We start from the raw sequence: 16529 nt of genomic DNA, 5'->3' as shown, positions 1-16529 counted from the left end.
ACCAAATCGATACGAAACTCCACTTGTCTTTCCGAAGGCACGCCCTATAGTTCCTCTGGAAAAACATCCGGAAACTCTCACACTATCGGGACCTCATCAATCGAGCTTGGCCTCCCCGTAGCCACTCGTGTGTCCATCACATAGGCTATGAATCCACTGCAGCCTTGCTGCAAACTCTGTCTCGCCCTGGCAGCAGAAAAAAATGCTGACCCACTCTCGGTCCCTTCGCCATACACAGTAAGCACTCCCCCACTAGGGTCTCGTATGGTCACCAGCTGTCTCTCGCAGTCAATAACTACTCCAAACTTACTCAACCAATCCATGCCCACGATGACACAGACATCTCCCATCGCGATAGGAACTAGATCAATTGGGAACTTGACGCCAAAAATCTCGAGCACACATCCTCGAATCACCTTGGTGGCATACACTGCTTTCTCATCAGCTATGGAAACCCTCAGGGGTCGACTCATCACCTCCCGACTAATACTAATGTGCTGACTAAAAGCCAAAGATACAAAAGACCGACACACACTCGAGTCAAATAATACCAAGGCAGGTACATAATTCACAAGAAAATTACCTACACATATCATAATATAAGCACGATATCTCAACATGAAAGAATACATACCAGCCATGACATCGGGCGCCGTGCGGACCTCCTCCGCAGTCAACTAAAAGGCTCTCCTACGAGCCTTCGGAGCCTCGGCCTTTACCGGTCAAATCTCGGTAACCCTAGCAACAGGTGCATATCCTTGTGTTGATCCCTGATGTAGCTGAGGACACTCGGCCTTCCGATGGCCGGTTTGGTTGCAATGGAAGCAAACCATAAATCCCTTGGGGCAATCCCTGGCGATATGCCCCTCCTTGCCACATTTGTAGCAAGCACCCGATCGACAGGCCCCCTCAGGACCCTTGCCGCACTTCCCACAAGTGCGGCCCTTCTGGCCTCCCATCCTCGAATCTGCGGAGTTGGTCCGCTTGGCTGCTGGCTGAGACTGAGCCGGCCGCCAATCCATCCTCTGAGACTCGGCCTCCTCCCTGGCCTAAGTCTCCAACTCAATCTCCCTCTTCCGGACATTTTCCTAGAGCTCAGCAAATGTTCGGTACGTCGAGTTCAACACGAACTCCCAAATGTCCCTCCTCAGAATACCCAAATACCCGCTCATCCATGCCTGCTCAGTAGACACCTGCTCAGGTAGAACATCGCCCTCTCATGAAACTTTCGGGTGACTACAGTAACCGAATCATTACCCTGCTTGAGGGTCGAGAAATCCTGAATTAGCCGTTCCCTTTCCACCGGGGAAACATACTCGTATCTGAACATGGTGGTGATCCTCTCCCAGGTCACTGCTGAAATCTTTGCAAGAGTGAAGTTTGCTGTCACGAACTTCCACCAATCCTTCGCTCCCAGGTGAAGCTGGTTCAAAGCGAACCGTACCCTCAGATGCTCCGGATATGAACACGTATAGAAGAATCCCTCAATGTCAGCAATCCATCTCATCGCAGCGATTGGATCCTGCGTCCCATCAAACTCGGGTGGCTTCGTGTTGCTGAACTCCCGGAACAACAACGAGTCACCTCCCTAAGGTCTGGTAGCAGCCACAGCTGTTGTAGCTGCAGCGGCTGCGGCCTCAGTCACCGTGGCGTACCGCTCATCAAAAGTCTCCAACAGTGTGGTCTTGATAGACCCAAACATCTACGGAATCTCGGCCCTGATTGCCGCAACCACCTCATCGTGGATCATCTGAAGAAGCTCCTCATCACTCACACCGCTTGCCCTAGGTCTGTGGCGTGTCCCAACCATGATGCCTCTGAAATACAACATAAAAATATCAGAGACTCGAACGAGCATACTCTCGGTCGATAAATCAACCCTACTCGGCCTCCAATACCCAAAGGATTCTTACTTGGGCTGCCCACTGATCCGGTGTCTTTAGTAGTACGAGCCCTATACTACTGATTACACCGCATCACCATTCACCCTAAGTCCTCCTCCTTGGATCCCAAAACGTAAGTACTCTATTCTTGCTATGCATTGGCTACCTACTCGCTCTCAAGGCATCTCATAGCAGTAGGATTCTCCTAGACTAAGGCATCACAAATCAGGCCACTCTAGTCCTAATATGAATACCTAGTCTACTCTAGCATGCATAACATATCATAGCATATCTCATAACACATATTGTAAGGGTATTTTGGGTATTTTACCATTCGGGCGCTGGCTGACCGTACACACTGCTCCTTCTTTGGTTATCTCAAAACCTCTTGTAAAAATTTAATGCATTTATTATTGGAAATTTTTTCTCAAATCCTCGGTTTGAGTTCAGTTACGCTCGAAGGTGCACCAGAATCCCTCAAAACAAGGCTCTGATACCAACTTGTAACAACGTGAATTTTCAAAACAATTTTTCATTTTTCAAACAACATAAACCATCATTCAATATTCTCAAATCTCATGTTTAGCAAATGTCATCGTAATAAAAATACATCCCAAGATCATAAAATAAATCTTCCGCCAGTGTGTATAGATCATGTCGGCGCCTTTCCACGGTCCTCGCTAGTACCTGAAACTCATAACACAACAACTGTAAGCATAAATGCTTAGTGAGTTCCCCAAAATACTACTTACGCACATACACCTTTCCAGGCCATGACCTTCTGGTCAATGTGTCTCAAGGGACTTCCGTCCCAACCCGGTAAACCTTCTGGTCCTATCCGTGTCGACCTTCCGGTCCATAACTCCCTGACCTTCCGGTCCACATCATAATTCCTTCTGGCCCATAACATAATGCCTTCCGGCCCATAACAAGCATATCATACATAGCACATACAAAACGGTTAACTAATCACATACAATGCATACATCTTATAGCATATCCGACCTTCTGGTCACACATAGGTACCCTTCCAGGTACAGTAGAGTGAGAAGACTCACCTCGTAGGATGTCTAGAATCTCAGGTGCTCGATATCTCTGAATCTCGAAACGATGACCCAACCCCGCCTATTCACAACGAATAATCATTCTAATTAATATAAGCTTCCAAGACTAAGCTACACCCTTTTTCACTATCCCACAGAGGGGTAAAAGACCATTTCACCCCTCCTTGACTCAAAAGTCCACCTGTTGACCAAAACCCTAAAAGTCAACAAAAGTCAACAGCAAGCAGTAAGCAGGGTGTACCAGCTCCTGTACGCGGGGCGTACTCTTGCATTCTAGAAACGGGGAATGCATCCCACTTGTAACAGCCCGAAATCCAGGTATTCTTCTTTTGGCCTTGCATCTTGGTTAAGTTGTTAATTTAGGGTTTTCATGGTAGCACGAGTACGCTGGGCGTACAAGGTGTACGTTGCGCGTACTCGCGCGCCTCATTTGGACGCGTTCCCCCTCAGGTATGCTGGGCGTACCCAAGGTTACGCATGGCGTAACTTGCCCAGGTCTAAAAATCCTAATCTCTTTGGAGGGCTATAAAAGGAATGTGTGGCTGGACTTCTCAGCCACCATCCCTCAGAGTGAAACCCTAAATAGTGTGTGCCTTCATTCTTAAGCCTTTGTGGGTGTATTCTAAGCTTGTTGGTGCCATTCCATGGTTGCAAAGGAGAAGACGAGCTTATTGGAGAGGCTAGAAGTGGTGCTCAAGTGTAGATCTGAGCTTTGCAAGGGTTAAAGCTTCATTTTCAGGTAAAAAGTTTGGATCTTGTCACTTGGTTCATGTTATATGCTTAAGGTATCATTTTCTAGGGTTTAAGTCCCAAAGGTGGAGACTTTTTGTGCAAATGGCCTCCATAAGATTAGATACTTCATATTGCTGATCTATTGGAGTTGTAGACTCATAAAAATGACATCTTGGATGTGGATATTGCACCATGCATGAGATCTAGGCCCTTAAGTTTGAATAGAATGTTGTTATGTGATGTTGGAGCCTTTACAGCCATGCCAAGGCTTAAAGGTCTCGACTTTATGGGTTTAGACACACTAAAAGAGTCGGATCTAGAAGTTGGAGTAATGGCTTAACCGATTAAGACCAGTAATGAAGAGTGTTTGATTCTGATGGTTACGCTGGGCCTAACTTCTAGTACGTGCAGCGTACTGGGTGGAGACCCCGATCCAGGGGATTGGCGATGTACGTGATGGGTTTTAGCCATAAGTACTTTCCTATGTGCGCATGCAAAACCTTAATGCTCGGATCTAGGCTTTCTAATTAAACATGCTTTGAATCCAAGACTTCTAATGCCTAATTAGGTTAAATAACAACATTGAAATAGATCTAGAACCATACCTTTGAATTCCTTGTTGATCTTGTTGTCTTGGAGCTTCTAGAGTCACAAATGTCACTCCTCTAATGGCTTACAAACACCAATAGCAAGAAAGATGATTTAGGAGAGAGGAGAGGGGAGGAATTCGGCCAAAGTGTCTCTACTTTTGATGGTCTATCGAATTCCCTCACCCCTAGGGTCTATTTATACTTGTAGACTCCTTAAGGATCACAGCTTTAACCCTATTTGGATAACTTAGACTTTAAGTTAATCCGTATCCTTTCCTTGATAACCCTATGGACGATTTTTGGCTTATCCAAGCCCTAGAAATCGTCCATCCTATCTTGGATAAGGATTTATAGTCTAAAGTGTAACTATCAAACAATTGACAGTTTATACCTTCTTATTTAATTAATCTCTTTAAGTCACCAAATTAATTCCAATTAATCTATGACTTATATTAATCAAATAACCATATATTATTCCTTATAATATTTACTCTCTCTTAACAAATCATCCATCAAGTTGCTATGGTGAAGGCAACCCAAAAGGACCATGCACAACCGGGTCAAATACTTGCCTAATATAGTTGCATCCTTAGACACTATTCCAACAGTCTCCCACTTGGATAAGTCTAGTAACTATACAAGTACAATTCGGTTTGCAATCGTAGCTCTCAAAGGCGCTGTCAAACTCTGATCTAATCAATCTTGTCCTTTAGATAAGGGATCATACAGTCCTCTGTTAGATATCATGCTGACAATCCTATGGAATGGCTAGTCTAGCATTTGATTTCTCGATCTCTGATTTATTCGACATAGAACTTAATCAAACACATCAATTCAGTTCTGACCAGGCCCGACACATAAGTCAAATCAAATCATCGAGCGGCCAAGATATCGCTTTTACCTTTTTGATAAAAGTTACAGATAAACTTCGACTTATATGCATTTACCTATTCATTAACCAACTATACACAACAATGCGTTTTATAACACCGAGTTACTGATGCGTTTTCACATTATCAATGTACAATCAATTAACAAATAATAAACCATATATCTAGGTTTTAAGACTATATGATATTATCGTCTTGCGATCACCTTTTATATCGTATTCCATAAAGTGATTCCAGCAAGCGCGGGTTTGTTCCAATGCTCAAAACCAGTTCATAAGCACTCATGAACGTTGCAGCAACCCTTTGCTATGTCTAACACCATTTAGACAATCTACACACCAATTCATGACAATCTTCATTCATATCTACTTCCAACATATGAACGATTGTGGACAATTTGAACAATTTGATTATTCCTAATAAATTCAATTATTCTGGAAGTCAAAACATGCAAAGTGAAACAATAGTTAAACGATTAACATAAGACAGTAACATTACTCATAAATAAAACTCCTTTATTTAATCGCCAAATGTTAATTACATTTATCTATTATACGTTTCTAATACTATCTAATCTATACTAATATCATCCTTCAGCCCAATACTCCTAGCATGCAGCAAGTACTTAACCCTACTCAGTCCCTTCGTAAGCGGATCTGCTGGGTTATCTTCTGATGATATCCTCTTAACTATGAGTTGTCCTTCTTCTACACGATGTCTAATGAAGTGATATTTTCTGTCGATATGTCTTGATTTACCATGATCCCTCGGTTCCTTGGTCAAGGCAACCGCACCTTCGTTATCACAGAAAATCTCCATGGGCTCCTTTATGGCAGGCACAACTCCAAGATCACCGATGAAGTTCTTTAGCCATATTGCCTCCTTCAACGCTTCGCTCGCTGCGATGTACTCTGATTCGCACGTTGAATCAGCTACGGTTTCTTGCTTGGAACTTTTCCAAGTTACTGCTCCTCCATTTAGGGTAAAGACCCAGCCCGACTACGAACGGTAGTTGTCCCTATCGGTCTGAAAACTGGCATCACTATACCCTCGCACCTTCAAGTCATCACTCCCTCCAAGGACTAAGAACCATTCTTTCGTCCTCCAAAGGTACTTAAGGATGTTCTTTACCGCAATCCAATGTGCTTTGCCAGGGTTCCCTTGATATATGCTAACCATGCTCAAAGCGAAGGCAACATCAGGGCGAGTTCAAGTCATAGCATACATGATTGAGCCAACTGCGGAAGCGTACGGTACTCGGCTCATTTCTGCTATTTCAGCTTCAGTACTCGGACTTTGAGTCTTACTCAACTTGGCATTTCCTTGTATCGGTAGTTCTCCCTTCTTTGAGTTTTCCATACTAAAACGTTTTAGTACCTTCTCTAAGTAAGTATTCTGACTAAGTCCAATTAGTCTCTTACTTCTTTATCTTACTATCCTTATTCCTAAAATGTAAGAAGCCTCTCCGAGGTCCTTCATAGCGAAACACTTCCCGAGCCAGGACTTGACTTCCTGCAGAGTCGGGATGTCGTTTCCTATGAGTAATATGTCATCGACATATAGAACGAGGAAGCTTACTATACTCCCACTAGCTTTGACATATACACAAGATTCATCTTCGCTTCGTACAAATCCAAACTCTTTGACTTTCTCATCGAAGCAAAGATTCCATCTGCGAGACGCTTGCTTAAGTCCACAAATGGACTTCTCAAGCTTACACACTCTATTTGGATGCTTCGGATTCACAAACCCCTCTGGCTGAGCCATGTAAACATCCTCAGCCAACTTTCCGTTAAGGAAGGCGGTCTTGACATCCATTTGCCAAATTTCATAATCATGAAATGCGGCAATTGCTAGCATCACTCTAATAGATTTAATCTTCGCAACTGTTGAGAAGGTTTCATCATAGTCAACTCCTGGAGTTTGAGTAAAGCCCTTTGCAACCAATCGCGCTTTATACGTGTGTACGTTCCGATCCACGTTGGTCTTCTTCTTGAAGATCCATTTGCACCCAACGGTCTTACGTTCGGGCACATAATCAACCAAATTCCAAACTTGGTTATCGTACATGGATTGGATCTCGCTATCCATTGCCTCTTTCCATTTCGCAGACTCCGGGCCTGCCATGGCTTCCTTATAGCTATTAGGTTCATCAAGATCTACTAGTGTACCATCACTAATATACGTGTCCCCTTCGGTAGTAATATGAAAACCATAAAACTAGGGATGAACTCTAACTCTATCGGAACGTCTAAGAGGTAAGGACTTGTCAATCGGTTCAACCGGAGTTTCCTCCTCGGGTTGAGTGCCAGCGGTAGAGGTTCCTTCATCTATCGACTCTTGAATCTCTTCAAGTTCGATTTGCCTCCCACTGTCTCCTTGGCTTATGAGTTCTCGCTCTCGGAAAACTCCTCTCCTCGCAACAAAGACAACGTTGTCCTTCGGTCTATAAAAGAGATATCCAAAGGATGTCTGCGGGTAGCCGATGAAAATACATCGCTCACTTCGAGGTTCAAGCTTGTCGTGAGTATCTCGTCTTACGAAAGCCTCGCAACCCCAAACCTTGATGTGTACCAACAAGGGAGCTTTTCCTGTCCACATCTCGTGAGGTGTTTTGGCAACCTTCTTAGTAGGGACTCGGTTAAGGATATGGGCGGCAGTCTCTAAGGCATACCCCCAAAAGAAGATAGGTAGTGAAGCACGACTCATCATAGAGCGAACCATATCTAATAAGGTTCGATTTCGCCTTTCTGCCACACCATTCAACTGCAGTGTCATAGGAGGCGTCAATTGCGAAAATATTCCACACTCCTTGAGATAATCGTGGAATTCAAGACTTAGGTACTCTCCTCCTCAATCAGATCGAAGCATCTTGATTTTCCTGCCCAATTGATTCTCCACTTCATTCTTGAACTCTTTGAACTTTTCAAAGGTTTCTGACTTTTGCTTGATTAAATAGATATACCTATATCTACTATAATCATCGGTAAAAGTCACATAGAAGCGGTTCCCATCCTTCGTGGTTGATCTAAAGGGTCCACATACATCGGTATGTATTAGGTCCAATAGCCCCTCACCCCTTTCACAAGTATTCGTGAAGGGTGACTTAGTCATCTTTCCAAGTAAACAAGACTCGCATGTGTCATCTTCCCTAAGGTTGAATGACTCCAACACTCCATCCTTTTGGAGTTGGGCTATGCGTTTCCTGTTGACATGTCCAAGACGGCAATGCCACAAGGATGCTTTATCCATACTAGTGGAAGAATCAATATTCAAAACATCATTTCCTAAGTTATCAACAATCATAACAGTTTCATATATTCCATTACACGGTGTAGCTTCAAAGTAAAAGACACTATTTAGATAAGCCAAAATAGAACCATTCTCATTATTAAAAGAAAATCTAAATCCTTGTCTATATAAACCATGAAATGAAATGATGTTTCTAGCCATTTCTGGCGAATAGCAACAATTGTTCAAATCTAAACATAAATTATTCGTAAGCACTAAAGAATACACTCCAATCTTGGTAACAGGCGACGATCTTCTGTTCCCCATGATTAGATTGATCCTTCCTTGCTCCACATCCCTACTTCTTCTTAGTCCCTACACATTTGAACAAATGTGATAACCATAACCGGTGTCAAGAACCCAAGAAATAGCATGATTAGAATCGTTAGATTTAATTGTGTATATACCTGCGAAAGATGGCTTGATCTTTCCTTCTTTGACTGCTTGCAGGTATTCTGGGCATCTTCTCTTCCAATGTCCTATCTTGTGGCAGTGGTGGCACTCTGCCTCCTTCGGGTTAGGACAGGGCTTAGTGGGATCAACTTTGGTCCCACTAGAAGAGGCACCATCTCGGGATTTAACCTTGTGATAGTTCTTCTATGAAGCCTTCCTCTTCTTTCCCTTTCCTTGACCAATTGCCAAGACAGGAGCATCAGATGGATTGGGAGTAGGTGCAACAGACTTGTCTTTGAAGTTGCTCTCAGCGACCCTCAAAAGACCTTGGAGTTTGCTTAGGGTGACCTCCTCTTTGTTCATGTGGTAGGTCATCCTAAATTGGTTGTACATCGGAGGCAAAGAGTGAAGCACCATGTCGATCGCCAAGTCTTCCCCAAAGTCAACATTTAACTTGCGAAGGCGATCGACATACCTTTGCATCTTTTGCAGGTGCACGGTAAGAGATTCTCCATGACCCATCTTAGCGAAAATCATGTTAGTGAAAATCTCATAACGCTCTTGTCTCGCGTTTTGGTGGTATCTCTCCAATAAGTCTTGATGCATCTCGTATGGGTACATGTCCTCGTAGGACTTTTGGAATTCAGAGTTCATGGTGGCAATCATGATGCAATGTACCTTCGTTGCATCTCGTTCATGAGTCTCAAAAGCGGTGATTTCGGCTAGAGTAGCGATTACGGGGTTGATCTTCTCAAGCTTTTCATCGAGGACATACTCCTTATCCTCATAGCGAGCAATGGTGCGAATGTATCTTATCCATTCGCTAAAGTTCGTTCCATCGAAGGTGACCTTTTGGCAAAGGCTCATCAACATGAAAGAACTAGCAGCAGCGTTGTTTGCGTTCGACATCTATAGAAAGGACAAAGATAGATTAGAATAAGAATCCCTAATTATCACCCAATATGAAAAATTAGGGCTAGGATCCAACAATAACATTTACATATTAGAAAAGGGATGCCGTCATCTAACATGAAAATAAATTGAAGGTAAGTGAATGACGATTCACTAATTCTCCATTACAAAACCTAAACTATTAGTCCTAAGTGTATTGAGAATTCCTAGGTTCGGATGAGATTCATTGAAACTATTCAATGGCATGTTTAAATCTCGATATGCCCCTCTTGTTTGTGACTGGGATACCGAGGATCACAAAGCGGGTGTGAATTACCATGCAAATTCACACGGTGCCTTCATTGTAACGATCACCTATTTGATGTGCCGGTAAACCACACACGCTCCATCGGACTATGATAAACAATGAATCACCCTTTGCCACCTTTGCTTAGAACCAATTAGTGTACCGGTAAACCACACACGCTCCACTAACTTCTTAGCAAGGGTGCAAAGTGTAATTTCATGGTATTGCATCAATTCACTTTTCCTAAAGTAACTAAGATTGGTAAATTTTTAAAATGTAGTTACTTTGTATTACTTATTATACTTTTAATGAGAGGATGAGGTTGCCCTATCCTACCCGTTCGGCTAACGACCCTCCAGCAATCAAGCAAGCGATGGGTGTGAGTGTACACCCATTAAGCGCCATTTTATAGGCCGCAACCTTATACCCACCTTATAGATCAGCTTCGTGAATGAGGCCTACTAACGGTAAGACTAGCATTTAGTTATATATATATATATATATATATTATTCTAGTAATACCATATTAGTATAAGGTTGTGTTTTAAACCTTTTAAAACGTAGGGTTTGAAATTTAAGTTGTCTAAATTGAAACTTTTAATCACACATATAAATTTCAAAATGTGAGGGCAAGTTTTAAACTTTTAAAACATGGAGGATCAAATAACAAATAATTCCAATTAACAATTAATATCCTAATTATCTATATTTGATTTATCCAAGATTTCTTTTAAGATAATTACCAAAATAATCAAAATAATTAATTAATTATCATATAAGGAAATTAAATATTTTATTAGATGATAAATATCTTTAATTAGATCAAGATTATAGTCATATATATCAAAAAATCGGATTAGGGTTGATCTAATATGATTAAGGTAAGTTTCCATAAGATAAACATGAAAAAATCCCGGTTTTAGCTAATCTTGACGCCCGGACTCGCCGAGTACACAAAGGGACTCGCCGAGTCAGGCCTACTCGCCAAATCCACTTTGGAACTCGCCGAGTCCATGACTCAGAACCCAAAAAAAACGAATTTTGCAGGTTTGTTTCAGTTAATCAAGCAACAATTTAAAGAAAACCAAGCTAGGCTCTGATACCACTGATGGGTTTTAGCCATAAGAACTTTCCTATGTGCGCATGCAAAACCCTAATGCTCGGATCTAGGCTTTCTAATTAAACATGCTTTGAATCCAAGACTTCTAATGCCTAATTAGGTTAAATAACAACATTGAAATAGATCTAGAACCATACCTTTGAATTCCTTGTTGATCTTGTTATCTTGGAGCTTCTAGAGTCACAAATGTCACTCCTCTAATGGCTTACAAACACCAATAGCAAGAAAGATGATTTAGGAGAGAGGAGAGGGGAGGAATTCGGCCAGAGTGTCTCTACTTTTGATGGTCTATCGAATTCCCTCACCCCTAGGGTCTATTTATACTTGTAGACTCCTTAAGGATTACAGCTTTAACCCTAATTGGATAACTTAGACTTTAAGGTAATCCATATCCTTTCCTTGATAACCCTATCGACGATTTTCGGCTTATCCAAGCCCTAGAAATCGTCCATCCTATCTTGGATAAGGATTTATAGTCTAAAGTGTAACTATCAAACAATTGATAGTTTATACCTTCTTATTTAATTAATCTCTTTAAGTCACCAAATTAATTCCAATTAATCTATGAATTATATTAATCAAATAACCATATATTATTCCTTATACTATTTACTCTCTCTTAACAAATCATCTATCAAGTTGCTATGGTGAAGGCAACCCAAAAGGACCATGCACAACCGGGTCAAATACTTGCCTAATATAGTTGCAGCCTTAGACACTATTCCAACAGTACGCCCCGCGTACTCTCATAGTTGACTTTTGTTGACTTTTAGGGTTTTGGTCAACATGAGGACTTTAGGTCAAGGAAGGGTAAAATGGTCTTTTACCCTCTGAGGAATGATGATAAGGGATAAAGTGTTAGTGGTGGAAGTCTTTGTGTATTAAATGATATTTTTATGTTTAGGCGAGGTAGATTCGTCATTGGGATTCGGTGATAGCAAGGACGCGAGATCTTAGACTTTCCATGAGGTGAGTTTTCTCACTATACTGTACCCGGAAGGGTTTGACTGTGTGACTGGAAGGTTAGATATGATATGAGATGTATGTATTATGTGTGATAAGTTAATCGTTATATGTGCCATGTATGATATGCTTGATATGGGCCGGAAGGTATTATGTTATGGGCCGGACGGCAAATATGTTATGGGCTGGAAGGCGTTGTGATGTGGACCATAAGGTTGACGTGGGTAGGACCGGAAGGTATACCTAGTCGGGACGGAAGTCCTCTGAGACACATGGACCGGAAGGTCAGTGCCTGGAAAGGTGTATGTGCGTAAGTTGTATTTTGGGGAAATCACTAAGCAGTTATGCTTACAGTGGTTGTGTTATGTGTTTCAGGTACTAGCGAGGACCGTGGGAAGGCGCCGGCGTGATCGTACACATTATCGGGGGAAAACTATTTTATGATCTTTGGGATATATTCTGTTGTGACAATATTGTTTATGTTTGAATTTGAAATATTAATCGATGTTTTTGATGTTTACAAAAAAAATGAAAAATTGGTTTTAAAATTTACGTCGTTACACCACTACGCGAAGCGTACCGGGATTACGCCCAACGTACATCCCAGTTTCTCACTTCCTTCTTCTAATGTCTTAAACGTTTAAGCCATAACCCCATATTCTAGATATGGCTAAAATAATACCTCTTAGTCCATAAAGTTGAAACCTTTAAGCCTTGGCATGGCTAAAAGGTTCCCCACACCTTCTAATACCTTCCCTTTCCCCTCCAAGAGTATAGATCTCATGCATGGTTCAATATCCACGTCCAAGATTGCATTTTTATGAACATACAACTCATATAGTCCTGGAATATGATAGATCTAGGACAATGGAGACTACTTGCTCATAAAGTCTCCATCTTGGGACTAAAAACCCTAGAAATTGGTCCAAGAAGCACACCATATAAACTACAAGGCAAGATCTGAACTTTTTACCTCAGGAAGTATCTCCAACATTTGTAGTCCTCAGATCTACACTTGTCCACCAACTTCTAGCCTCCACAATGGACTCCTCTTCTCTTTTACTACCTTGAAATGACACTTTGAAGCTTAGAACACTCACACCCAAGCTAAAAACCAAGGAAATGCTCTCTTAGGGTTTCTTTCTGAAAGATGGTAACTGAGGGACTAGACCATCTCATTCTATTTATAGCCCTCAAGTCATATTAGGGCTTTGAGTCTGGGCTGGTTACGCCCAGCGTACCTGGATGGCAACGCGTACAATATAAGCGCGTGAGTACGCGCAACGTACTCTTTTTACGCCCAGCGTACTCACTCAACACAAAGGACCAAAATGACATTTTGGAAAAGATGAAGGGTTAAATGGTGGTACCTGAATTTTGGGCTGTTACATAAAATGACCATTCTACCCCTATCCCAGTATGATCCGAACTAAGGCCCAATCCCCAAAACAAAAGCACAACACTAGGTAGGCTTTCCAAGCCCACTAGTGGTCCACTAATGGCCCAAAGGCCTAAAGTCCACTGGCTGGCCCAACCCAATGCCCAAAACATTCCAATCCCATAACTGATAAGTACGAAGGGCGTACTCCCTTGTACACTAAGCGTACTGGATGAAGGTGGTGTATGTTGTGCGTACTTGCATGTACGCCCAACGTACCCCTCTTTTAAGCTACTTTTCCATTAATTGCTTAATACTCTATTCCAGCAGCTATAAATACAGATCCAAGTCCTCTTCGACATCTTAATCCATATAGTTGATTACTTGGTGGCTTGCAATCCACCAAATGAGCCCAAACTTAATGTGACAACAAACTTCCATGAAAATGGGATAGATCTCATGCATGGACACAAATTAGCCTTAAAGATTGAAACTTTACTGCTTATGGGACTCATATGATACTAAGGGTGGCAACCCTATACTTAGAAACGTGATTGAGTCATAAAGATACATTCTTAGGTCCAAAAGAGTCCATAAACTCATCCTAAGAGAGATCTAAGAGATTAATCATCAAGCTCATGAATTTATACCTTGAAGAGGTCTGAAGTGAAGTAGAAATCCCAAATCTGAAACTTCTCTTTTGCACCAACACCTTGCCTTGACCTTTGCTTCCTTGAAGGGTGGATCCAAAACACCAAAATGCTCTCACAAAGCCTTCCAAGCTCCAAGAACTCTCAAAGAAGATTAGGGTTTCGTGAAAACTATCTTAGGGTGAGAAGGAGGCTGACGTTTATGGGTAAAGTGTTCTTTAAATAGTGACACACCCTAAAAATTAGGATTTAGGGAATCTGAGCGTACGCTGGGCGTATCTCCCCAACACCTCCGACCACTTATCCCCTTTATGTGGGGCGTACCCCAGCTTACGTTGGGCGTACTCTTGAGCTGGCCACCTTTCATGCATGGGATTTCCTTGCCACTTTTCTCTACTAAAGACCAATTAATAATGCCAATATCTTCAAAGTACTATAACTTCTTCATTCTAAGTATGTTTCATACGAACTTCATATCCACGAAAATGTGATGAGAAACTGTTAGGAATAAATCCGAGATGATAAATGCGGAATATCAAGACCAATCAAGAATCAATCACCACCATATGCAAGTAATCTGATAAAGGTTTTTCTTTTATTGATTATGAGATGAACGTACAGAGAAAACCCTAATCTGGTCAAAAGCTTACACCAAAAGTAAACCTAATGATTATTTATAGGGAACAAGAAATATCTACCATAAATATAAAATCTATACCTAATATAAAATCAATGCCTTAGAAGAGCTCGATTAAGAACTTCTATTGTAAAGGCATCGTAGGGAATCATAAAAAGATTAACCCTAAAAAGGTTTCCCTAAATAACCAAATATGTCATATCAGTTTCAATATCTCAAATACTCAACAATCTCCCTCTAGATGTTGAAATTGATGAAGATCATGATGTCCGATCTTCTTGGCATTTCTCCCCCTAAATTGTGAGACTCATCAGTACATGGGGTCTTCAAAGCAAGAGAAATAATAATAATAATAATCTTCCAAATACGAACTCCCCCTTGAATCTTCAACAAATACCATGGAGTGAATCCGGAAAGTTAAGAAAAATCACCAACAATCTTCAAAACCCGTCAGAATAGATGAAATAAATTCTTTTGGAATAAACCTAATCTTAAAAAAATTAAAACCGGAAAAATAACAAAAATAATTTTCTATTTTTCAATTTTTAAATTTAGACAAAAGAATAGAAAAGAAGCAAATATTTAGAAGGGTTTAAAAATAATAAGACCAAAGAAAAATGATTATAAATGAAAGTATTTTGGTAAGAAGGGGTAAAAGTGGTAAAATCCGAAAAATATTGAAAATATAACCAATTTTTCTGTGAAGTGCTGATTTTTCTTCGCTGGAGCAAGTAATACTTCCAATAGGGTAGAAACTGTAAAACCTGTTAGCTTTCGGGGACTGATTTGAAACATAAGTCATCTTCTTCGTTCAATCTAATGAACGACGTTTCTTTGACTTCCAAAAGTCAAAATTAATTACGCATCCAAAATTTTGATTCCAATAAAGGTACTGAGTTCCGATTGTAACTCCTAAGTACCAGTTATCATTACGATTGATGAACCCCGAACACAATTTCAATTTGGAGACTGATTGCGAATCGATTTCATCATCCGAATAGTTGGAAGCGACGAATGTGATGTAGTCTCCTATGAATATCGAAACGATTCGTTTATAGTTTATGCTGATTTTGATTTCCGATTCCAGATTCAATTCCAAATTTCGTTTTTAAATTCCGATTCCAGAACTACCAAATCGATTTCAACATAGAGACGAGAACTTTTAACGATTTGATTAACCTGTGAATACCGATTCTGAAACCATCAATGTCGACTGTGAATGCGAATCCAGATTCCTTCCTCTCGCTCCGAAACAATGGTCCTAAAGCGAATCTCCGGTTCGCTGCGAATCGGTGAATCCAAAGGTTCCAGACTCCGATCGATTATACGCCCAAAGCGAATCCCCAGGAAAACAAATCTGAACACAGGTTCGCTGCATCACAGTTTCAATTTTGACTTTCGCATTAACCGCCATGAACAATCGCATAAATCTTCCCGATTTTGTTTGCATAACAGTGACTGCGAGAGGTTGAACCAATCGATCGTGAACCAAATGCGAGTCTCAGGTTCGTTGCGAATGGAGGATGTAACTGTGATGGGAACGCGAGCGTGGAGAAGCGAAAACACTGAAATCTTTATTTGGAACTGCGAATCAATGTGCCATGAACACGAGCGTCGATCGATTTCAAGGACTACGAATGCCTGCGAACGTTCGCAGCGATTCGCGGTTTGAACGTCAATTTCGTTGATGAAGATGTGAATTTGGTTTCTGATTTGGACTGCAAATGTGTGGTACAGATT

The sequence above is a fragment of the Lactuca saligna genome, chromosome 7 (genome assembly GCF_052625555.1).
Source record: "Lactuca saligna cultivar CGN05327 chromosome 7, ASM5262555v1, whole genome shotgun sequence".
Taxonomy (NCBI): Eukaryota; Viridiplantae; Streptophyta; class Magnoliopsida; order Asterales; family Asteraceae; genus Lactuca; species Lactuca saligna.
This window is presented reverse-complemented; position numbering follows the sequence as displayed.